Raw genomic sequence first — 18,271 nt, forward strand, 5'->3', positions numbered from 1 at the left:
AGAAATACCTTGGCAAGCATGATTGATTCAGATTTAGATTTCTGGTGGCCATTCCAACCTGCCTCAATTTTTGGTACATTTTTTGGTCTCCCAGGGAATATAAAAGTAGCGCTAAAACTGCACGATTTAGAGAAAACATATCTTTGGGAAACGTTTTTAGTAAGAAACTACCAGGCACACTTTCCTAAGTAAAAATGTTAAGTCTGAATGAACATTTCCAAATTTAAGATTAAGATGAATTTCTAAAACAGATTCTCTGATTTCAGGCTTGTTACCTTTTAGAATTAAAATGATTGTAAGAAGTACAATTGTGAAAAATTTGAAATTCAGTGAAATATAAGTAGTAAAAACCAGACAAAAAATGCCGGAATTAGAATTTCACAAGTATCATGAGGTAGTAATGTTTAAATTATTTTCTGAAGCAAATACATTTATTTGTTAGGAATTTTATTGATTCCTTTATTTTATAATTTCTTTTATTGATTCTTTATCTTTGTTTTTTGTTACAAAACTAAACATTAAGTATTAGTTTCAGTTAAATGTTTCAACCTGAAACCCTGAATTATAAATTACAAGTCACAATGTGAAATACTACAAGTCTCCACCTGACATGTGTTGACACAAAAGAAAATTTAATTTTAAAGGACAGAAAAACAGATTACCTAAGGGAAAAAAAATATTTAACTTTTAAATTTCTTTAAAATATATTTAATTTATATTTAAGTATTAATTTTTCTTTTAAAAATTTACATGTCTTTTTAATAAAGAATATTATTGTCTATATTCTCTATGCTGTACTTTACATCCCCATGTCTATTCTGTAACAACCAATTTGTACTTCTTTATACCTTCACCTTTTTCACCCAGCCCCCACCCCCTCGTATCTGGCAACGGTCAAAATGTTCTCTGTATCTATGAGTCTGTTTCTGTTCTGCTTGCTCATTTTTTTTTTTAAGATTCATTTATTGATAGATGTGTATTTAGTGCCATTTTGTAGTTCATAAAGAAGATCCTTTAACATTTCATATAATATTGATTTGGTGGTGATGAACTCCTTTAGCTTTTCTTGTCTGGGAAGCTCTTTATCTGTCCTTTGATTCTACATGATAGCATTGCCGGGTAATCTTGGTTTAAAGTCCTTGCATTTCATCACTTTGAGTATTTCTTGCCAGTCCCTTCTGACCTGCAAAGGTTCTGTTGAGAAATCAACTGACAAGTCTTATGGGAGCTCCCTTGTAGATAACTCTCTTCTTTTCTCTTGCTGCTTTTAAGATTCTCTCTTTCTCTTTAACCTCTGACATTTTAACTATGATGTGTCTTGGTGTGGGCCTCTTCGGGTTAAGCTTGTGGTCTCTCTGTGCTTCCTGGACTTGTATGTCTATTTCCTTCACCAAGTTAGGGACTTTTCTGTCATTCTTCTGTGGAGAGGGGAATTACTAAATGTTTAATAGTAAAGAAATGGCACAATAAAAACTGGCATACCCATTCTCAACTGCTTTAATGAAAAATGAATTCACCTGTGCAGTGACCCAGTTCAGGGCTTTTGTTTATTGGGATTTTTTTGTCACTATTTTTTCCAATAGATTTTCAATTTCTTGCTCTCTCTCTTCTCCTTCCAGCGTCCTCATAATGTGAATATTGGTATGCTTGAAGTTGTCCCAGAGGCTCCTTACACTATCCTCAGTTTGGGGGATTCTTTTTTGTTTTTGCTATTATATGATTGGGTGTTTTCTGCTTCCTCATCTTCCCAATCTCTGATTTGACCCTCTGCTTCATCCACTCTACTGTTAGTTCCCTGTAATGTATTCTTTATTTATGACTGGTTCTTTTTTATGTTTTCCTGTTCTGCTTTTATGTTTCATTTCTCTTTGTTGGAATTCTCACTAAGTTCATTGAGCATCCTTACAACCAGCATTTTGAACTCTGCATCTGGTAAATTGCTTGTCTCCATTTTAATTTTTTTTCTGGAGTTTTGTTCTGTTCTTTCATTTGGACCATGTTTCTTTGTCTCCTCATTCTGGCAGCCTTCCTGTGTTTACTTCTATGTATTAGGTAGAGCATCTATGTCTTGCAGGACTGGTAGAGTGGCCTTATGTAGTAGGTGTTCTGTAGGGTCCAGTGGCAGTCTCCTAATCACCCTAGCTAGGAACTCAAGGTACACCCCTCATGTGGGCTGAGCACACCCTCCTCTTGTAGTTGAGCCTTGATTGCTATTGGTATGTCAATGGGAGGAATTTACCGCCAGGCCAGTCACCTGCAAGGACTGGCAGTGACCACTGACCACCAACCTCTAACCACCATAGCGGAGGAGGGGCCCACCCCACACATCAGGACTTACTTCAGTGGGGTTCTGCTGCCTGCTGAGTCCACCCTTTGAGTGTGCTGCTTTTGGAGGTGGCTGGATGGCAGTGCTTCAACATAGTCTAAAGCTGTCCACTGGGTGACTGGCTCTGGGGCCTCCAGGGAGGTGCAGGCCAAGGCCAGCCGCCGCCAGTGTTCTGCTTGGGGCCACCTGGCATGAGCTACAAAGAAATCTGCAGATGGCTGCTACTTGAGCTGGGCTTGGAGGTGCCCAGATGAGGCCAAACTGTGAACCAATGCTGGCTGCTACTAGTGCGAGGTCAGGGCCCACCAAGCAAGAGGTACAGGACATGCAGAGGCTAGATGTCACTTGTTTGAGAGATTTTAGGAAAATCTGAATCATGTGCCAAGACATGCCATTTGTATGGAAAACTATTGGAAACAGCTTGGGTGGGCCTGAAAGTTGGGTAGAGTGGGGCTCAGGGAATCACAAGCGCTAGGGAAACAACATGAGTCAGGTTGATGGAGACTCAGATATGGCATCCACCTGATGGCTTTGTGCAGGGAGGGCTCATCAAAGGAATAATGGCCTCTGCCAGCACTTCTGTCCAGGAGAAAGCAGTCCCCTCATAAACTCTCGCCCTGATACAAGACTCCCTGTGTGTCTCCGATGCTTTTTGAGCTGCTGTCCCAGTGCAAGAGCTCAGAGGGAGTGAGTCCAAGTAAGTACGTGCATGGGCCCTGTAAGAGGAGTTACCTGGAACTACAGAAGGCCTCCACCTCCCTTAGCCTCAATCCCTGCTGGTTTTTTACAGCCAGAAATTATGGAGACTTCTCTTCCTGGCACTGGAACCTGGGATTGGGAGCCTGGTGTTAGGAACAGACCTCTGCAGTTGAGATATCCCTCCCAATTGTTATCTGCCACACATGGGTATAGGATAAGCTCCTTCAGCGTCTGCCTCTCCTATCAGTCTTGATGTGGCTTCTTTAATTCTCTAGTTGTAAATTTCAGGTTGTTCTGCACAATAGTTGTTTTGTAGTTTAGCTGTAATTTTGATGTGGTTGTAGGAGGAGGCACTTACCTACATTGCCATATTGACTGGACTAAATATTAATTTTTAATCCTTCATTTTCATAGACTGTATTTACCAGTAACTTTCAGAGAATGAATGCATATCTTAATTTTATCCTCATCCATGACTTCCAGTCTGGTACAAAATAAATTGCTCTGTTGCCTTCTAGCTTTCTGTGGTGCTACTCCTAACTATCCAATCAATGCCTTCTGATTTCTAAGCCTCAAAATAGGGCAGCCCCCCCCCCTTTAAAGAATCTTCTCTTTAACCCCCATTTTCTGATATTTCCTGAAGGGCTTTTTAAAAAAAATTACTTATTTGTTTATTTATTTTTAGAGAGAGGAGAAAGAAGAAAGAGAGAGAGAGAAACATCACTGTGTGGTTGCCTCTCACTCGCGCCCCCAACTGGGGACCTGACGTGCAACCCAGCCATGTGCCCTGACTGGGAATCGAACCAGCAACACTTGGTTCACAAGCCAACGCTCAATCCACTAAGCCACACCAGCCAGGGTCCTGAATGGCTTTTTAAAAAGTCTCTCTTGCTAAGTGCTCTTTGTTTACTTGCAAACTAAAGATTCAGTCAGTTCTGATAAAATTTGTTGTATTTCACTGAAAACTTAATCCCCTTAATTTTGTCTACTCTCTCAGGAACTCTTCTTTCAGTAGTGGATCCTCTGGTCAACCTCATCGATTTTCTTTCTTCTTAAATTTTTTAAAAACAATTTTATTATTTATTATTTATTTATTTATTTAGAGAGAGGGGAAAGGAAGAAGAGAGGGAGAGAAACATCACTGTGTGTTTGCCTCTCACATGCCCCCAACTGAGGACCTAATGTGCAACCTAGTCATGTGCTCTGACTGGGAACCGAACCAGTAACACTTGGTTTGCTGGCCGACGCTCAGTCCACTGAGCCACAGCATGCAGGGCTTCATTTATTTTATGTTTTCTCTTGCTGTTCTACTTTCTAGATCGATATTCCTAACTTGTGTTGTCTTTTAAATTTCTACTACTATATATATATATATATATATATAATAAGTATATTGATTATATTGTTACAATAGTCCCAATTTTTTTCCCCTTTGCTCCCCTCCACCCAGTACTCCCTTTCCCTCCAGCAATCCCAACCCCCTTAGTTCATGTCCATGGGTCTGCATGTAAGTTCTTTGGCTTCACTCTTTCCTACATTATTCTTAACTCCCCCCTGTCTATTTTGTACCAACAAATTATGCTTCTTAGTCTCTGCACCATTTCCCCATTTCTCACCCTTTCCCCTCCCAGCTGATAACCCTCCAAATGGTCCCCATACCTATGATTCTGTTCCTATTCTGGTTGTTTGCTTAGTTGGATTTTCTTTTTATTTTTTAGATTCGGTTGTTGATAGTTTTGAGTTTGTTGTCATTTTAATGTTCATAATTTTGATCTTTTTCTTAAGTAAGTCCCTTTGAAATTTCATATAATAATGGCTTGGTGCTGATGAACTCCTTTAGTTTTACTTTGTCTGGGAAGCACTTTATCTGCCCTTCCATTCTGAATGATAGCTTTGCTGGACAGAGTAATCTTGGTTGTAGGTCCTTGTTTTTCATCACCTTGAATACTTCTTGCCAGTCCCTTCTTGCCTGCAACGTTTCTTTTGAGAAATCAGCTGATAGTCTTATAGGCACCCCTTTGTAGGCAACTCTCTGCTTTTCTTTTGCTGCTCTTAACATTCTCTCTTTATCTTTAACCTCTGGCATTTTAATTATGATGTGTGTTAGTGTGATCCTCTTTGGGTCTAGCTTGTTTGGGACTCTCTGTGCTTCCTGGACTCATATGTCTATTTCCTTTGCCAAATTTGGGGAGTTTTCCTTCATTATTTTTTCACATAAGTTTTCAATTTCTTGCTCTTCCGCTTCTCCTTCTGGCTCCCCCATGATTCAGATGTTGGCACGTTTAAACCTTGAGGTTCCTAAGCCTCTCCTCATTTTTTTTTTATTTCTTGTTTCCTCATTCTGTATTGGTTGACTTTTGTTCTTCTTTATGTTCCAAATCATTGGCTTGAACCCTGGTTTCCTTCCCTTCGCCACTGGTTTTGTGTGGAATTTCCTTTGTTTCATTTAGCATAGCCTTCACTTATTCCCTTATGCATTTGCTGTACTTAAGCATATTTGTCACACCTGAGAGCATCTTTATCACCAGTGTTTTGGACTCTATATCTGTTAAGTTGGCTATCTCCTTGTCGCTTAGTTCTCCCACTGGAACCTTGATTCATTCCCTCTTTTGGGCCATACTTCTCTGTCTCCTCATCTTGACAGGTTCCTGTGTTTGTTTGCCTCTGTGTCTTAGAGCTGTCACTCCTGTTACGTTGTAAGGGGCGGAGCCTTAGGTATTTGTCAGTGTGGGTGACCCGTTTCACCACATTATGGCACTATCTGTGGGGCAGTGGTCCGAGAGGGAACAATGCCACTTGCTCAGCACGTGCCCCTTTTCCAGGCACTTCTCCCACCTCCGTATGGGACTGGTGACACTCTAGTTGTTGCCCTTGCCGTGGTTCCCAGAGTGGGTGGGTCTGCGGATGTTCTAGGACTGTGGGGTCCTTTAAACAAGTGGACTCTACTGAAAGACCGGCAGTTTCTTCCTCCGCCCCACCCCCCACTGGTTTGAAAAGTCAGAAGCAATGAGGCTTTATTTTCCCTGGTGCTGGGACCATGAGCTGTGCAGTCTGGTTTGGTGCTGGGAGTGCTTCCCAGGTATCCCTCCCTAGTTTTTAAAACATGTGACTCCACTTTCCGCTGGCCTGCTGCTGCTGCTGCCACCACACCACGTCCTCTCTGCCCCAGCTCCGCCCCTACTACCTGTCTGGATGAATGTTTCTTCTTTATATCTTTGTTTGTTGGACTTCCACGCAGCTTGATTTTCTGGAACTTCTTGTTTTCTCTAGTTTTGGGGTAGTTGTATTCCTTCTTAGTTGTGGAGGGAGATGCAGCACATCTGTCTAGGCCTCCATCTTGGCCGGAAGTCAATTTCTACTATATTTTTAATTCCCCACAACTTATTTTGCTTTTGAATATTCCTTTTTTACAGACTCTTGCACTGTTTCAATGGTGTATTGTCTTCTTTTATCTTAAGGATACAATTTACTTTCAAGTTTCCTTCTCATCCCTGCTTTGCCTTGGCTTTCTCAAACTGCCCATGTTTTACTAATGCTCCATTTTATTTTAAATATGATGCCCATTAAGGAACATCGAACACAACTGAAAAAGGTCTTTGTCGAAAGACAGAAAATAAAGATAAATTTTGAGAAAAGAGAAATAGTTAATATTAATGAGAATGATAAGGTGATGACATAATTAAATAATTCAAAATCACTGCAACTCTGATAGTGTTAATAGTAGGGTAAAAAAAAAAAATCAATGCCATAGAAATTTCAACTTCTTAACAGTAGACATCAAACGCTATTCTTCCTTGAACAAAAAAAGGAGAGTTTGAAAATAATTTCAGTGTGGCCCTGACTGGTGTGGCTCAGTTGGTTGGGTGTTGTCCCACAAAGAAAAAGGTCACAGGTTTGATTCCTGGTCAGGGCACATGTCTGGGCTGTGGGTTTGGTACCTGGTTGGGATGCATATTATAGGCAACCAATCAATGATTCTCTTTTGCACTGATGTTTCTCTCCCTCTCTTTCTCCCGCCTTTCCCTTCTCTCCAAAAATAAATAAATAACCTTAAAAAAATAAAATAAAATTTCAATCTGTGCTTTTAACTCTTCATACCTATTTCATGTCTCAACTATTTGTTACCCATGTTCAAAAGAAAAAACTGTCAGTACTTTAAAGCTTTCAAAGCATATAAAATTTAACCTAGTACTATCTTCAAAATCTAAATTAAACTAAAATAGACAACATACCAAATTTTAATAGCATTATGCTTTCAAAGTAATCAAATAATTAAGCTGACCAAAATACCAGTAATGTTAGAAATAGGAATATACTTGGCTAGGGTACAGAATAGAACCAAAGCAAAATTCTGGGAAGAAGGCAGAAAGCAGTGTAAAAGCTTGACAATATTGCTCTTCTTAAAGTTCCAAGCTAGACTTGACGTAGAAACTCTACCGTGTGAACAGGGAGATGATAAAGCCAAATAGAAGCATTTCTTTTAATTTCTAAAAGATCCTTTAAACTCAGATTCCATTTCTGGTATAACCTTCATTCCTAATCACCCTTCATCCCAATACTAATTATCCAAATAAATAGTAAAACCAAAGTCCCAAACAAAAGTTACCCAGCTTTTTGTGGATAAATATTATATATTCATAATTACCATGAATATTTCATAAATATATATATACAAGTTAGTTACATGAACACCATCATTTTAAAAAGTCTTTGATCCACTAAATTGCTTTATAACCTATTAGTGAATTGGGTCTGAAAAGCACTGTCCTAGAAATTATTTTTAACTAATTTAGTAAGATACAATTCACATGTCATGAATTCACCAATTTGAAGTGGTTTTAGTATGTTCAGTTATGCAATCAGACCACAATCTAAACTTAGAATATTTCCATCACCCCCATAAAAGGCCCAAACCCATTAGTAGTTAATCATCCCTACACCCTTCCCCCACACTCTAGAAATAATCTACTTCCTGTCTATATGATTTTTGCCTATTCTGGACATGTCATATAACTGGAATCACACAATATGTGGTCTTTTGAAACTGACTTCTTTCACTTAGCACAATGTTTTTGAGGTTCATCCATTTTGTAGGGTGTATCAGTACTTCATTCCTTTTTATGACTTAATAATATTCCATTATATGAGTATACCTATTTTATTTATCCAGTCATCAGTTCTGATAAGACATTTGGGTTATATATACTTTTTGGCTGTTACATATCATCCTGCTATGAATGCCTTAGGAGAAACGTGTCCAATCTTGTTTGTAATAATAAAAAAACAGGACACAACCAAATGTCCATTGAGAGGAGAATGTATAAGTTACAGTATTCTGAAATAATCAACTATTATATGAAAATGAACTAGCGACACGCCTCAGAATGAATGGGCTGCACAAACATAAGATAAAGTAAAAATAGCAAGCTGCAGAATATATACAATGTATCACTTCAACCAATTAAAAAACATACAAAATGGCAAATATATTTAAAATATAAAAAATTACAGAACTGCTAGTAGGTAAATAATTCCTGGAGATCTAATACATAGTACAGTGATTACAAACAACGAAACAGTAATATAAACATTAAACTTTCTAAGAGACTAGATCTTAATTGTTCCCCAAACTACAAGAGATGCTAATTATGTGCCTCAACAGAGATGTTAACTATTGGCAACAATGGTATGTTGCACATTTTATAATTACAAGTATTATACGTTAATTATGTCTAAAAAAAAAAAAAAAAAAAGCTGAGGAAAAACACCACAGCAAATTCATGATTCTACAGGGGGAACTATAACATAGGGATATGATCGAGGAGAAAACACGTGTTATCTGGTGTATGGTAATGAGATTTTATTTCTTAAGCTGGGTAGGAGCTATTTTCTTTATCATTTATTCTTTTTGTATGTATCAAGTATTTTATTTAAAAAATATCAGCTGCAATTACTTTCAGTTTCAAGCATGAATTCAATACACGGCTTGTATTAAAATTTTGACTTGAGATTTTGCTGAAGCATATCCCACAGTTGGGCATCTTATTGACCTTATCCATCAAGTTATCACAAAAAGTGACTTTGTATTACCTGAGGTTAATCATGCATTATCATAAAATACAATGGGGTGGGGGATGGGCAGGAGAGATTCAACTGCATGCTTTAATTCATTTTTAAAAAAAACCTCTGTACTGTACCTGCCCCAAAATTTTCTATAAGTTGAGTTACTTATCTGTTTGTTTTATGGAGAATAAATACTTCAAATAAACAAAAAGTGTAGATAATTTAAATAACAAGCTTATTCTAAATAGGCATATTTGTATGTATAACTTCATAGCCATTCTTTCCAAACACATCAAAAAAAAAAATTCCCCAAATTGGGCATACTGTAGAATAAAGTAAAAATATCCTAGTAGATCTCGTTTTAAAAAGGAAATGAAATTTTAAATTTCAAAATGAGTGCATTACATGTTAAAATTTGTGATATATTCGGTTTTACTCAAGAGAAAAACTTATAACCATGCATATACCAATTAGAAAATAAGAAAAGCTGCTATTAAATGAACAAATAGAGCTAGAAATAAAAGTAGAAGGAATAAAAGTGTGAAAACTCTAAACCAAAACTTAATTATTTGAGAAGGATTAATAAAATAGACAAGCCTCTACCAAAACCTTTTTTTTTAAAAAACCCCAGAAGGATATAAGTCACGGAAATGAAAAAACTGAAGAACTACCCCTAACAAAAGAAATTAAGTCCAAACAGTTTCAAAGTCAAATATTACTTTTCAAAGCGTTAATTCGGTAGTTCTCTTTTTACGAATAGTTCCAGTGCATCCTAAGAGTTGAACAAGCTTTCCACTTAATCTGAGATCACTAATATATCACTGACATGCAAAGCAGAGAAGAATATATACAAGTACATGCACGCACAAAACAAATAGAAAGCTATTTGTCAGTCTCACCAATGAACTTCATGTACAATTACTGAGTATTTAGGTCACAGCAGACATAAAAGAATAATTCAAACCCAGAACTATCTAGTAAAGTTATTCACTATTTAATATATGAGGGGGCACTCCAGAAAACCAGAATTATCTCCTAAAGGGTGGGCCCATTATAGTACAGGCTTCCCCTGCTAGGTGAGTGTTCTAGGAACGCATCTGCATCGGTGTACCAGCTGGTGGTGTTGTGAGAGGCTGCATTCAGATTCAGTGAATTATTTTTTGAAGACTCTTTCAATGCCTTTGCCCATTTCATGATGGATGATTTGTGAGCACACTTGTCCACACTGTGTTGAGTGTTCAGCAGTTTTTGACCAAAAACGTGATGACCCCATGCCCCACCTTCCCTAGTCACCTGACCTTGCCCCAAGTGACATTTTTTGTTTCCCCAGGTGAAAAAAGTCCTCAAAGGGAAACATTTTGCTTATGTGGAAGAGGTGAAACAAAAAACAGCAGAAGCACTAAAAGGCACCACAATCAACAAGTTTAAAAACTGTTTTGAGCAGTGGAAAAAAGTCTTGATAAGTGTATTGCATCAAATGGAGAGTACTTTGAAGGTGACTTAAATTAAACATGTAAGAATAAATACACATTTTTATAAATAAATAAATTCTGTTTTTTTGGGGGGTCCCCCCTCATACATATAGAAGACCAAACAAAAATTATAAAGACATTTGATAAAATTCAAGATTGAAACACTTGGTAAATAAGAATAAACTTACTAATTAAGTTAAGAGAGCCTTACTCAACTCAATTAAATATATCTACATACTAGAAACCCAAAGAAACAGTCCCACGAAAGACACATCTTCATTACAATAACACAGCTTTCTGGCTACTCTTCAAAGTTAAACTTGCATTCTTTGATAGTAATTTAAGGGAAGAACAAGAACCAGAACTGCAACCATGACAAAATGGCTATATACCTAGAAAATTAGAGAAAAATAACTGAAAAAGAATTACAACCAATACTAGGTTTAAGATAATAAGGAGGTCACAAATTACCATATAATTTTTAAAAGCAACAGTGTTTCTACATAGCAGCAATAGCCAATAAAAAATGTAGTGGATAAAAAGCAAAAAATGTATAATAGCAATAACAATAAAAATATAAGAATATAAGAAACATATGCATCTGAAGGGTATACGATATCCAAACAGGAAAGCTACTGAATATTCCTAGATGGGAAGAATCAAAAGTAAACATATCAACTTTCCAGGAAGTAATCTATAAATTCAAAGTAACCTCAAATTAAATCAACAGGATATTCTGTAGAAGTTTCCTTGTAAAAGGAAATAACAAAAATAGCCAATAATATTTCAAAAAGGAGAGAAGTGACTGGAACTTGGACTCCAGATAGTAGGATAGAATAAACAGCTATAGTAATTAAAATGCTATAGCATTGATACTGGATTAGAATGAAATCTAGCCACAGATTTAAGTAAATATGGAAATTTAGTATTAGATTAAAATGGCATTTTAAAACGATAAGAAAAACATGAACTGTTTATTATAATCAGGGGGAAATAGCTATTTGGGAAAAGGGTACTTCTAAGAGGGAGTCCAGGAAGGTTAGAATGAGATGTGATAACAGTGTTAGGAAGGGGCCATGAGCCAAGGAATGCAGATGACCTCTAGAAGCTGGAAAAGACAAGGAAACAGATTTTCCCCTAGTCTCTAGAAGGCACATAACTTTGTGTCCTTTTAAGCTACTAAATTTGTAGTAATTTCTTATAGTAGCAACAGGAAACTCAACTCATACAGCAGTTTACACTACTCAAACTAACATGTCAATTCAAGAAAAGATTCAAGTGGTTTGTAAACACATAAAAAGATCTCAAAAATCAATATAAACAGGAAAACCATTAAAACAAAGATCTTTTTAAAAATAATGCCCAGTGACTTGGCAGAAATTTAAAAGGATTAATTTCACATGTTGACAAGGATTTGGGGAGTGGGTTGGCATTCTTTTATGCTATGGATGGCATCAAAATTGGTGAATCCATTTTGAGAGGTAATTTGGCAGTTTCAAGTTTAAAATACTCACATCCTTAGATTCAGTAAGTCTGCTTCTGGGAAGTAATCATTATGGAATGGTTAAGAGTACACAGGTTATGCGGGGTGACTGCCTGAATATGAATCCCTGTCCTATCATCTATAGGATGTGTGATTGTGAGTCACTTAAGAACCCTAGCTTCACAAATGACTCATCTACAAAATGGGCATAACGGTTGCTGAGAGAATTTGACACTTGATGTAATTAGAATAATGCTACATAGGCAGTGTTTAACAAATTATTAGCTGTTATTAATGTATTCTAAAGTACATACAAATGATTAAAATAACTATGTTAGTGAGGATGTGGAGAAACTGCAACCTTTGTTCATTGCTGGTGGGAATGACTATGAAAAACACTATGGAGTTTTTATAAATTAAAAATAGAATTACCATATAGTCTGACAGTTTTACTTCTGGGTATATACCTGAAAGAATTGAAAGCAAGGACTCAAAATGTTTAATGGGTAGAGGGTATCAGTCTTACAAAATGAAGAGTCATGGGGATGGACAGTGGTGATGACTGCACAACAATGTGAATGTATTTAATACCAATGAACTGTATGTGCATGTAAATATGGTTAAGATGGTAAATTTTATGTGTATTGTACCACAATTTGAACAAGCACTGGAAGAAAAAATTTCCAATCCAAAGTATTCTACCCAGGAAAATTATCATTCAGAATTGGAGAGAGACTTTTTTTCCAGATAAGCAAATACTTAGGGTGTTCATCACCACTAAAACAGCCTTATGAGAAATGTTAAACAGACTTCTTTAGACAAAAAAAGAAAGGGTGCTGACTGATTACAAGAAAACATATGAAAGAATAAATCTCATTAAAAAGGTAAATATATAGTAAAGGTAGTGGGTTAATCACTTATAAAGTGAGTGTGAGGATTAAATGACAAAAATAGTAAAACTACCTATGAATTAGTTAAGGGATATACAAGTAAAATGTGGCATCAAAAACAAAATGTGTGATTTCCTGTCAAGATGGAGGCATAGGTAGACACGCTTCACCTCCTTGCACAACTGCAAGAAGAATCACAACTAACCTCAAAACAAAAAGCAACTAGAACAGCCAGAAAATATATGGAAGTCCAATAACCAAGTATTTCAAGAAGCCATATTCATCCAGACAGATATGAGGGGAAGAGCAGGGGGGCCAGAGGAGAGAGGACACAGGGTGGTATTGGAGAGGTGGTAGCGGAACAGGCAGTCCCACATTCATGTGTGGTGGATAAAAATCATGAGGGATACCTTGGGGGTGAGAAATCTCAGCACCAGGCTGGACCAGCAGCCCACGGTTCCAGTGCTGGGAAAGTAAAGGCTCATAACTTCTGTCTATAAAAATCAGTGAGGGTTGGGGTGGTGGAAGAAACTGCCAGCTTCTCAGGAAAGACTGTTTCAAGTGCCCACAGGGACCCAGAATGTATGCAAACCCACTCGCTCTGGGAACCACCACGAGGGAAACAGCTAAAAGAGTGTCAGCATATATGGGAAGTAGGTGAAGTGACTGGAAATAGGGTGAGTACCAGGCAAGCCTCCAGAAGCCAGGCAGTGACACTGTCCTCTCACCTACTCCCTCCCCCACCCAGAGCCACTAAGTGAAGTGGGTTGCCCAACCCTGGTGAATACCTAAGACTCTATCCCAGACAACTTAACAGGCGTGCAAAGACAGGGAGTCAAGGCAGCTTTACCTAATAAACAGAAACAAACATGGGGAGGCTGCCAAAGTGAGGAGGCAAAGAAATACGGTCCAAATGAAAGAACAGAACAAAATCCCAGAAAAGGACGAAATGAAACAGAGGTAGCCAACCCATCAAATGAACAGTTCAAAACACTGGTGATCAGGATGCACAGAGAACTCACTGAATATGGCAAAAGTGTAAGGGAAGAAATGAAGGCTACACTAAGTTAAATAAAGAAAAATCCACAGGGAACCAACAGTGAAGGGAAGAAAGCTGGGGTTCAAATCAATAATTTGGAACATAAGGAAGAAATAAACAGTCAACCTGAACAGAATGAAGAAATAAGAATTCAGAGATACGTTTGTTAGATTACTCCTTTCTGCCAGTGGACGCTGCTGAGTAAGCATCGTTCAAGTCTCCTGCCCTGAAGTCGTCATGTCTAAGTCAGCAGAGTCTCCCAAAGAGCCGGAACAGCTACGAAAGCTCTTTATTGGAGGTTTGAGCTTTGAAACAACAGATGAGAGTCTGAGGAGCCATTTTGAGCAACGGGGAACGCTCACAGACTGTGTGGTGATGAGAGATCCAAATACCAAGCGCTCCAGAGGCTTTGGGTTTGTCACATACGCCACTGTGGAGGAGGTGGATGCAGCCATGAATGCGAGGCCACACAAGGTGGACAGAAGAGTTGTGGAACCATAGAGGGATGTCTCAAGAGAAGATTCTCAAAGACCTGGTGCACACTTAACTGTGAAAAAGATTTTTGTCGGTGGTATTAAAGAAGACATTGAGGAACATCACCTAAGAGATTATTTTGAACAATATGGGAAAATTGAAGTGATTGAAATCATGACTGACCGAGGCAGTGACAAAAAGAGAGGCTTCACTTTTTTTTTTGTTTTGTTTTGTTTTGTTTTTGAACCAGGTGATTTATTGTTGTAAAAATATCAATGTTCCCTAGACTGATATAGAAATAAAATGTTGCCTTCCCATAAAAATTCCAACAAGTTTATTTTAGAATTTATTTAGAAGAATACATAATAATGCACAGATAAAATTTTTTTAAATGTGTTTTATTGATTAAAATATTACATTTGTGCCAATTTCCCTTCCCTCTGCTCCCCTCCACCCGGTGGCTCCCCTCCCTCCAGTTGTCCCCCCCTTTTAGATTATGTCCATTAGTTGTGCATACAGTTCCTCCCAACCTCTCTCCGTCTATTCCATTCCCTCCTACCATGATCCCCAATTCCTATATCATCTCCCTCCCTCTTCCCACTCCCCCTCCCTGTTGACCTCCCCCCAATATGCTTCCCGTACCCACAGTTCCTTTTCCACTCTCGTTGCCTGTTTAGTTTGCCTTTGTTTCATCTCCCTAGCTTCTGTTTTTTAAACCAGTCCCTTTAACATCTCATATAACAGTGGTTTGGATCTAATGAACTCTTTCAGTTTTATTTTGTCCTGGAAACACTTTCTCTGTCCTTCTATTCTGAATGACAATTTCGCTGGATAGAGTATTCGTGGTTGTAGGTTTTGGATTTTCATTACTTTGAATATTTCTTGCCAGTCCCTTCTTGCTTGTAGGGTCTCCCTTGAGAAGTCAGCTGATAGTCTAATTGGGACCCCTTTGTACATAATTCTTTTCTTCTCTCTTGCTGCTTTTAAGATTCTCTCTTTATCTTTAATTTTTGACATTTTGATTATAATGTGTCTTGGAGTGGTTCTCCCTGGGTCCAGTCTCTTGGGAACTCTCCTTGCTTCCTGGACCTGCAAGTCTATTCCCTTCCCCAAGTCTGGGAAGTTCTCCTTTATTATATTTTCACTCAATTTTTCAAGTTCTAGTTCATCTTCCTCACTCTCTGGCAAACCAATGATTCTTATGTTGGGCCTTTTATAGCTGTCCCAGAGGTTTCTGATCCTCTCATTGTTGCTTCCCATTTCCTCTCGCTGCATTGGTTGACTGCTTGTTCCTTCTCCATATTCCAGTTTGTTGAAATGAACTCTGGATTTTTTTTCCTCACCATCTGTCTCATATGTGGTTTTGTTCCTTTCGTTATGAATGTTTTTCGCTTCTTTCTTATCTTTTTCCTGCTCTTTTGTGAATTCTGTAAGCCACCTGATAACAATGGCCCAGAACTGAGCCTCTGACAGGTTTCTTATCTGTTCATCTGTCAGGTTCTCTATCTGCTGCCTGGTGAGTTGTGTCACCGGGATTTCTATAGTTGTCTGCCTCATTTTGACAGATGCGTTTTGTTTTCTTGGGCCGGCTGTAGGGGGCAGCGCCTGTGTACGCGTCACAATTCAGCGAACGGCGCCTGTCCGCGACCTGTTTCGCAGCCCTGTGGTGCTTTCTTTGGGGGCGGGGGTCCAAGATGGATTCACACAGTTATTCAGCTAGGAGACCGGGATCCGTCCTCCCGCCCCCCTCGGTCTCACTGTTCAAGGCGATGCAGTGGCTGCTTTCCCCAGCGCTGGGGTCGCGCACTGCCAGGGGCTTGACTGCAGCCGGGATTTTTCGCTGCCCCGCCGCTGTCCCAGGTGCGACCGCAAACAGCGCTGCCCTCTTTAACTCTTACCTGCCCAAATGGCACCGCTGGTTTATAACTTCATATGTTGGGCTTCCGTGTAGTTTTATTTTCTGGAATTTCTAGTTATCCTTTGTTTTGAAGTAGTTGTATTCCTCTCTAGTTGTAGAGGGAGACCTAGCGTGTCCGTCTAAGCCTCCATCTTGGCCGGAAGTCCGAGAGGCTTCACTTTTGTTACCTTTGATGACCATGACTCTGTAGACAAGATTGTCATTCAGAAATACCATACTGTAAATGGCCACAACTGTGAAGTGAGAAAAGCCCTATCTAAGCAAGAGATGGCTAGTGCTTCATCCAGCCAAAGAGGTCGAAGTGGTTCTGGAAACTACGGAGGTGGTCGTGGAGGAAACTTCAGCGGTCGAGGTGGCTTTGGTAGTAGCCGTGGTGGTGGTGGATATGGTGGCAGTGGGGTGGCTCTAATGGATTTGGTAATGATAGAAGTAATTTTGGAGGTGGCGGAAGCTACAATGATTTTGGCAATTACAACAATCAATCTTCAAATTTTGGACCCATGAAAGGAGGAAACTTTGGAGGCAGAAGCTCTGGCCCTTATGGTGGTGGAGGCCAATACTTTGCCAAACCACGAAACCAAGGTGGCTATGGCGGTTCCAGCAGCAGCAGTAGCTATGGCAGTGGCAGAAGGTTTTAATTACTATCAGGAAACAAAGCTTAGCAGGAGAGGAGAGCCAGAGAAGTGACAGGGAAGCTACAGGTTACAACAGATTGGTGAACTCAGCCAAGCACAGTGGTGGCAGGGCCTAGCTGCTACAAAGAAGACATGTTTTAGACAATACTCATGTGAATGGGCAAAAAAACTCGAGGACTGTATTTGTGACTAATTGTATAACAGGTTATTTTAGTTTCTGTTCTGTGGAAAGTGTAAAGCATTCCAAAAAAGGGTTTTTAATGTAGTTTTTTTTTTTCCTTTTTTCTTTTTTTTGTACCCATGCTGTTGATTGCTAAATGTAATAGTCTGATCATGACGCTGAATAAATGTGTCTTTTTTTAAATGTGCTGTGTAAAGTTAGTCTACTCTGAAGCCATCTTGGTAAATTACCCCAACAGTGTGAAGTTAGAATTCCTTCAGGGTGATGCCAGGTTCCATTTGAAATTTATTTACAACCTGCTTGGGCACACTAGCCATTCATTGTCTTCAGAAACCTTGGTGTAGTTGAATTGATAAGTTACTGTGTTGTGACCTGGAGTTCACCATTAAAAGGGTCACCCAAGCAGAGTCATGGAGTTTATTTGGTTATTAATGATTGTTGGCACATCCTATGCAATATATCTAAATTGAATTATGGTACCAGATAAAATTATAGATGGGAATGAAGTTTGTGTATCATCCATTATCATGTGTAATCAATAAACGATTTAATATCCTCTTGAAAAAAAAAAAATAGAAAAAGAAGACAATGACGACTATAAGAAGACGGGGACATCAACAAAAGTGTCAACATCTGAAGCATAGGGATGCCAGAAGGAGAAGAGGAAGAGCAAGAAATTGAAAACTTATTTGAAAAAATAATGAAAGAAAACCTTGTTAATTTGGCAAAGTAAATAGACACACAATCCCAGGACGCACGGAGTCCCAAACAAGCTAGACCCAAGGAGGACCACACCAAGACACATCATCATTAAAATGCTGTATGTTAAAGACAAGAGAGAATCTTAAAAACAGCAAGAGAAAAGCACAGAATTACCGACAAAGGAGTTTGCATAAGACTATCAGCTGATTTCTCAAAAGAAACGTTGCAGGCAAGAAGGGACTGGCAAGTATTCAAGGTGATGAAAAGCAAGGATCTACAACCAGGCTTACTCTATCCAGCAAAGCTATCATTTAGAATGGAAGGGCTGATGAAGTGCTTCCCAGACAAGGTAAAGCTAAAGGAGTTCATCACCACTAAGCCATTATTAT

At 38.7% G+C, this 18,271-nt stretch overlaps 1 protein-coding gene across 1 annotated transcript in view; it reads right to left on the minus strand.

Annotated features, from left to right (window-relative positions):
* SRPK1 (SRSF protein kinase 1) overlaps window positions 1-18,271 on the minus strand; it is an 87,258-nt gene that overhangs the window by 38,223 nt on the left and 30,764 nt on the right. The window lies entirely within an intron of this gene.

This window comes from Furipterus horrens, unplaced genomic scaffold (genome assembly GCF_987537825.1).
Source record: "Furipterus horrens unplaced genomic scaffold, mFurHor1.1.pri manual_scaffold_6, whole genome shotgun sequence".
Lineage (NCBI taxonomy): Eukaryota > Metazoa > Chordata > Mammalia > Chiroptera > Furipteridae > Furipterus > Furipterus horrens.